Source organism: Meriones unguiculatus, chromosome 12 (genome assembly GCF_030254825.1).
Source record: "Meriones unguiculatus strain TT.TT164.6M chromosome 12, Bangor_MerUng_6.1, whole genome shotgun sequence".
NCBI classification, from domain to species: Eukaryota; Metazoa; Chordata; class Mammalia; order Rodentia; family Muridae; genus Meriones; species Meriones unguiculatus.
In genome coordinates this window covers 76,843,366-76,850,847 of record NC_083360.1, presented here as the reverse complement: position 1 = coordinate 76,850,847, position 7,482 = coordinate 76,843,366, and the positions used below count along the sequence as shown (strand labels likewise).

General features: G+C 42.4%; 1 long non-coding RNA gene across 1 annotated transcript; it reads left to right on the top strand.

Annotated features, from left to right (window-relative positions):
- The first annotated feature begins 2,665 nt into the window (after positions 1-2,665).
- On the top strand, positions 2,666-6,767 carry LOC132646753 (uncharacterized). The gene is made up of 3 exons (XR_009585000.1): positions 2,666-2,792; positions 4,150-4,815; positions 5,714-6,767. It is a non-coding gene; the product is annotated as an uncharacterized LOC132646753 (long non-coding RNA).
- The last annotated feature ends 715 nt before the right edge of the window (positions 6,768-7,482 follow it).

Below are 7,482 nucleotides of genomic sequence, written 5' to 3'. Positions count from 1 at the left end.
GTCGCATATCCACACCAGAAGGCAGCAGGAAGAAAGAGTGACATGGCCTGGCTTGAGCTTCTGAAACCTCAAGCTCACTCCCAGTGACACGTCACCTCCAACAAGGTCACACCTACTCCAAAAAAACCACCCGTCCTAAGAATGTCACTAAGAATGTCCTAAGAATGGGCCCATGTTGAAAGTTTTCATTCAAACCACCACATATGTCTACAGTATGCCACCAAGATGGCACAGGTAGTAAGGGTGCTTGCCACCAAACCTGGCCACCTGACTTCAATTCCTGTGACTCCATTGGTAAGACAGAACTAACCCTCTCCTGTCCAAGGACTTCTACACATGCATCATGGCAAATGTACACACACACACACACACACACACACACACACACACACACTAAGTAAATGTGAAAAAAAAAGGTAGATCAGCTAATTTTCCACTCATAACAACTGGTTACAATGATGGATGAAAAACATGAATGTCTTCTGACCATGGAGCAAATCACTTCCCAGAGAAATACAGCACTCACTAACCCGGTATAAGCTGGAGCTCCTGGCTCAAAGGTGGTTAAGGCTACCAATATATGAATTACATCAAATTGAAAGTCTCAAATTCACTTTCAACTTTAGCTCATGGCTAAAGTTTTGCTTGCCTCTCTTGGGGTCAGAAAAGGTCAGGCACATATTGATAATCCATTTTGAGGCCAGAAGAGGCCAGATGTAGACGGTTACGTCTTAAAGGACAGAAACTTTGCAGCGTTTCGGCAGTTATTACCGAAAAACCACCCGGAGAGAACGTATAATAGTTTTAAACATAATTAAGATTCTATCTTAAGAGGAAAATCATAAACTGCCCATTTAATGCTAATGTTTCATCTACTGTGAAGCAGAAAGGGGAGAAGCTATTATAAATTTGCTAATCCCATCAAAACTTGCAAAGTGATAAAATGAGGCTCCATGAAGAGAGGCATTCAGCCCAAGTATTAGCCGAAGTAATAGCTGTGAATGTGTGCGAGGGAGAGGAGAATGATTCTGGAAGCGGTGAGGTGCGTCGGACTGCTTTCTCTGCATTCTGCACAGTGGCTGACTCTTTCTTGCTCCTGGTTCTGAGGCAGGCTGACTGAGCTCCAGCCCAGGGGGTGCAGCCGAGGAACTTCTGCCACCATGAGAATGTTTACATTAGCTCACCCACTAAAAATGATTTGTGTGTGTGTGTTTTTAGCACATCTATAATATTTTGGTAAAATTCAGAAATAGATCCCTAACATGTATGTAGGAATCTTTGGTAGCCAAGTTCCTGGTAGTTGAGCTCAAACCGAACCAATTCAATTGTATTTTAGGGTGAAATGTTTGCTACCCAAATTCCAACTATTTGCAGTGAGAAACTGGGGAACTCAACAGACTGCCTGACTCGATTCCTCTCATCACTCCAAAGCACTTTTCCAACTCAGAAGCTGATGTTAGGAGCCAAGCATAGTTAGAATGTTAGAGATGAAAGTCATTTGGCTTTTGGACTGACAGAGCTGAGGAGACCAGAGCTCCCGGCGGCCACACAGACTCACTCTATTCTGACACTCAGGAAGATGGACATGGATAGACAGTGGGCTCTCTGTCAGAAGGGGACAGGTCAGGTGACCTCTCAGCACAGGTCTTCTTAGAGAATTAGTTCTGACATCAGTGTGTCAATGTGAAATCCTAGACAAACTTTGCCTTAAAGATTTCTCAGGAAAATTCTAATTTGAAAGCTTCTTCCCCTTTTATTTGGGAATTAAATTCTCTGTCTTGTCCGTCCGTCTGTCATCTATCTATTGATCATCTATCTCTCTATCTTTCTATCTATCCATCCATCCATCTATCTGTTTCTCCATGTGGTCTCACTATGTTCCCTTGGCTGGTTTTGAACTTGAGATCTTATGTGTTGGCCTATTATGTAGCAGGAAATAAGAATGTGTACCACCACCTCTAGCTGAAAATCACCATTTCCTCAATTAAGAAACTGAGCTGTACTTGGGAGCCAGGTGGTACCAGAAATTTATATTTTAAAGTTGGAATGTTACCTTCTATGACAATATGGTTAGAGGACATGGGAGGAGGAACTATTGAGTACCGGTGTCCTCTCCTCTGCCTCCTCTTGGGTTATATGTGTTAACTATGTGGTATTTGCAGAGCTCTCTATTTAATAAAATGCACAGGATCATATTCTTCAAGTGCCTGAATTTCATGGCGCGCTCACTGTATGGCTCTAAAGCTCTTATTTTAAAACATGGCCCTGGGTACTCATCGTCTATAGTTGACTTTTTGAGAGATGAAACCAGAACTGCTTAGGTCCAGGCAAGGGAGGCTCCCCACTAGGGTCCCACATTCTGAGGCTCCTTTCTTTGGCATGAGAACATTCAGCTAGGTCTGTCTACTCTACATAATAGTCCCTGATTTGCTTCTGTAGCTTGCACGGCCATCTCGTGTGTCCATTTCCAGTGGCAATGACAGACCTTGTGTCTTCCAATCACAAACCGTCTTTTCACCGGGGCAGGGGAGGTGCAGATAAAATTGCAGAAGGAGAGCGCAGGATGGCCAAACACTCCAACAAGACCTCTGAGTGCAGGATTGACTTGGGGGTCAGGTGAGGAGAGTGTTTCTGTTCTTTGACTCTGATTCTTTTATTCTTGTTACAGGTCTCTCACATCCTGGGAACTGGAAGCCATGATTGAACAAGGTCTAAAATGAGCCTGTGGATCAGAATGGCCTGGTACTTTTTCCGATAGAGTGCAATCCAAATACCACAATGGCTAGCGTGTAGTAAGTGTACTAGGCTTTCTTTGATGCCTTTAACAAATGTTATGCCATTTAGTCCTCATACCAAAGTGTGCACTATTATTCCAATGTTGCTAGTAAATATTGAAGCTTAGTGAGGTTAAGTAAATAGTTGTGTGGGAATTTGGTCCCAAGGCCATCTGTCAAAATCTCACATAGCCAAACCTCCCTAGGAAGGTGTGACTCAGAAAAGATTATCTTGGCAAGGAAAGTATTTCCTCTTACCTTCAGATAATTCTGAGTATGACACAATATTTTTTTTTTTTTTGGAAAAAGGGAAAGAATTGGGGGTACCCAAACAGAACAGCAAACCAAGTCCTTTTTATTTGAACAAGGCCAGATAGCACAGAGCGTGTGTAAGTACTGCTGTGTGAATCACATTTGTAGATGATATTTTCTTCTCTGCAGCCTGAGGCAATGGGCTGTCAGTTATTCCTTCTAAGATTAATCTTTCTGCATCAGAGACATGGAGATTAAGGGTTCAGGGCATGATGACTAATGCACAGATGAATCCGATTTTCTATATGTTACTAAAAGTTGGTTTACAAAGCATTCTTTCCATCTAAAATCTCAGGGCCATGGTTACTCAAAACCTACCGATGTGCCTAGGGGCAGTTTTCTTAAAGTTGCAAACAAGACCTTCAAATTTACCAGTTCAAACTGTTTTTACCACAACTGATCTAAATTCTAGCATGAATTCAGTACCACAGAAAAGTGCTTATAATAAATACATAGTGTAAAATTTATTGTCATTTAGTATGTTGTCTTGTTGGGTATTCGTTAACCAAATAGAAATTGTATAGGAAAATAAATAAATATCTGTGAGCATGTACCCTTATTAGGTGCCATCCTTAGCCTACAAATGACTGAGTTCTGTAAATTGTCCAAAGTGATAGGGCCAGAAATCAAATTGTTCCCCTAATGCCATTTTACATATCTGTATACCATCAATTTCCAGGCACAGGGCACTGTCCTGTTTACAGTCTCACATGGCTTTTCTGAGTGTTTCGTGAGTTGTACTATTGTCGTTTGAAGGTTGCTTCTTCTGGCCCCATCTTCCATCTCTGTCTCCCAGAAGTTTCCCCAAGATACTCATGGAGTCCCTTGCTTGGCTCAGGTCTTCTTTCTGCAGTGGAAGTCCTTCCCCTTTTCTCCACGGGGCCTATTTGTTTTTCATTGTTTAGTTTGACTGTTTTGGGCCACAGGAATTTGTTTGGCTGCCTGTGGGACCTAAGGTTAACTGTGGTTAAGGATGAAGAGAGCTGCTGAGACTACCAAGAAAGACACTTCCTCATCCATCAATGCTAACAACTGAAAGAAATCTGTCTTCTTTCTTTTGAAGGGTTAGAGTGTGGAGAAGAAGCCTTAAAACACTGCAGTCGGCTTGTTGCTACGAGTGGAACCAAGGAAGGGGATGAAGACAGGATGGAGTTGACCCTCAGAAGGATGCACCAGAGACAAGGGCAGAGGAGCCAAAACAGAGCCACAGTACTAAATCAGGACTGAATCACACCTGTCCTGCTGATTTGGACTGTGCTGATATAGTAGGATTACCTTCTTTCCTTTTGTGTGTAAGAAACTGAAGCACACAGCTCTAGTAACTTATCAGAACCTCATGCTCTGATAGTTCAAATCCAAAGTGTTAGTTATTTTTGAATCCCATCCACCACTTTTATGTCTTTGGGGTTAGAACCCAGATACTCACAATATGCTAGGTTTGCATTCCATTACTGAGCTACTTGCTCAAGCCTCTCTAGTTCTTTGATGCTTTCTCCAAACATGAGTAAGAGCAATGCTTTTTCCTCTTCACTCAGGGAAAATTAACAGACGCTGACTCCGTTGAAGAGCCATTGGGCAAAGGTGGGAAGAAATAGAACAATACAGCCCCTGTAACAGAAAAAAAGTTGCACTAAAGCCAATGCAATAAATGGAATCATTTCCAAATGGCCAGTGTTAGATACTCAGCAAAAGACTTATTAAAAACCCTCACGGATATATTGAAATCCAGGTAGAACATTTTCTTCTTTTTTTAAAAAATATTTATTAATTACACTTTATTCACTTTGTATCCCCCCCCCATAAACCCCTTCCTCCTCCCCTTTCAGTCCCACCCTCCCTTCTCCACGCATGCCCCTCCCCAGTCCACTGATAGGTGAGGTCTTCCTCTCCTTCCTTCTGATCCTAGTCTATCAGGTCTCATCAGGAGTGGCTGGATTGCCTTCCTCTGTGGCCTGGCAATGCTGCTCCCCCCTCAGGGGGAGGTGATTAAAGCGCAGGCCAATCAGTTCATGTCAGAGACAGTCCCTGTTCCCATTACCATGGAACCCACTTGGACACTGAACTGTCATGAACTACGTCTATGCAGGGGTTCTAGGTTATCTCCATCAATGGTCCTTGGTTGGAGTGTCAGCAGGTAGACCATTTTTAAAATTTATAAGTAGTGGAGAGCTCAAAGCATCCCTAAGATCTGTGGAACAAATACAAACAGGATAAAAAGGAACTGTAAAGTACTAACCTCTGAACCTTAGACACCACCCCATTCTACTTCCTGACAATTGGGCCTTTCTATTTTATTTCATTTATTTATTTATTTATTTATCTATTTATCTATCTATCTATTTATTTATTTATTTTTACTAAATCTCTAACAGATGGCCTTCTGCCTCTCTTGAATACCTCTGTTCCTGAAACTGTCGCCACGCCTCCCTTTGGAGGCATGCTCTATCTGTACGGTCCCAGCCACATGACCCGAATCTAGCTATCTCTACAGTCCTGACGGTCTTCGGCTGGTCATCCTCTTGCCTCAGCCTGCCAGGTGTTGAGACCACAGATGGGTACCTCTTTGCCTGATATAATTCTGACAAACAGCTTATGGTTTGTTTGTTTGTTTTTTCTTTTTCTGCCAGATGAGGGGATGTCAAGAGGAATGAAGGTCTGATGTACCTGGTGGAGTGGTGGGAAGTGGACACTCCTAGCTGGACACAGAGGGCACCTGTAACAACTGAGTTCTCATAGGCAGTTGACCGGCACTTTCATAATCCTGTAGAAAGTGTGTGGAAATGGATTTTACAGGCTCTTCGCTAAGGACAGAGGAACAGTCTCAGACTAGGTTGAGGGCATGGATATGAGAGACTCATGCTCTGGCTAGCTAAGAGCAGCTGGAAGTAGACACCACTGTTTGTTCAATTGCTTGACAGAATCCTGGACTCGTGGTGCCAACATTAAACAGGGTTGAGATGTCATAAATTCCTTGATATGAAGGAAGGGAAAGAATCCAAAGACTTCGAGATAGGAATGCTGGAGTGAATTTATCATGTGTGACTTTCCTTCTCCCTCCCTAACTACGTCTCCTGGGAGAGAGCAAAGAACACTCCTCTGGCCACAGTCTGGAGATATAGCCTTCCAAGGGGAACACAGCAAGTGCTCTCTGCAGCCTTGGTGAATTGAGGAGAGATTAGGTTGACACAGGCTCCCCAGAGGCAGTGGAATTTGAATGGCCCGCAGTCTGGAAGCCGACATGAGAACTTTTCAATAGCAGAAGGGGAGGCTGAAGGAAACTTTTTTGTTCCTTGTCCATTTCCACATAAACATTGCTTTAATCTGGGCAATGAGATTTCTCCTACTTCAGTTTCCCAGATTCAATGCTGAAACTTGAGCAAGTAAACTAAGATTCCAGAAGGTAAGATACTTTGGGATAAGAACCTACCTACTCAACTCTACCCTACTTAACTTTTCATATTTTCCAAAACTAAATGTGATTAAAAAAAAAAAAAATCCTCACTTGCCTTCAAATGTCATGACCTCCCCAACTTGTGAGCTAGACCTCAGTGAGACTGTTCTTGATTTAGCTCCTTAACTGGCCCAAATTCTCCGTCCTTGAGAAATTACCCAAGGTGTCCACTCAGCTCTGCCTGACTCTACACAAGCTTCCGGTGTCAGGAAAAACAGCTCTGTCTTGTGGGCTTTTCCTCTCACACTCTACATCTGTTGCCCTGTAGTACAGTGTTAGTTATATCTGGGTTTGGATGTTTTCTGTCTGTTTTTACTCCAATGGCCCTTCACAGGGAGAGGTGGGTAGCTTTGCTCCCCATGTCTGCTCAGAAATTGCTGTGTGTATAATGTTCTGATTACTGTCCTCTTCTGTAATGAGAATGTCTTTATATCTTAATAAATATAAATCTATAAAGGCATTTTTAATGACACCATAGTACTCTGCAATAAAGATTATGACGATAATAGCAGTCTTCCTTTGAACATTCCTCCCTGCCAAGCCATCTCATACTGGCTGCATGTGTATGGCCTGCTTAATGGTTTATAGAGTTTATATTCCTACTTTACAATGTGGTGTTGGAAGCATGAAGTCACCTTTTTCAGAGTCTCATGGCTAGCATCCTGTATCATCAGGACCTGGTCCCAGGCATTTTTCTCCAAGCTTTCCTACATTCAGCCAGCATACTTGCTAATGTAGATTAGATTGGATATACATTTAGGCAACCACAAACACTGGAATGCACTCCCTCATCTTCATACAATTATCCAATACTATCTGAAAATATTAAATTTTTTTCTGATAGATTGAACATTTCTCACCAACAGCATGAGAATGTTCTTACCCACACCTTTGCATTTTTTGATACATTCAAATTTAATATAAGGTGGGCAGATTTCACAAAAA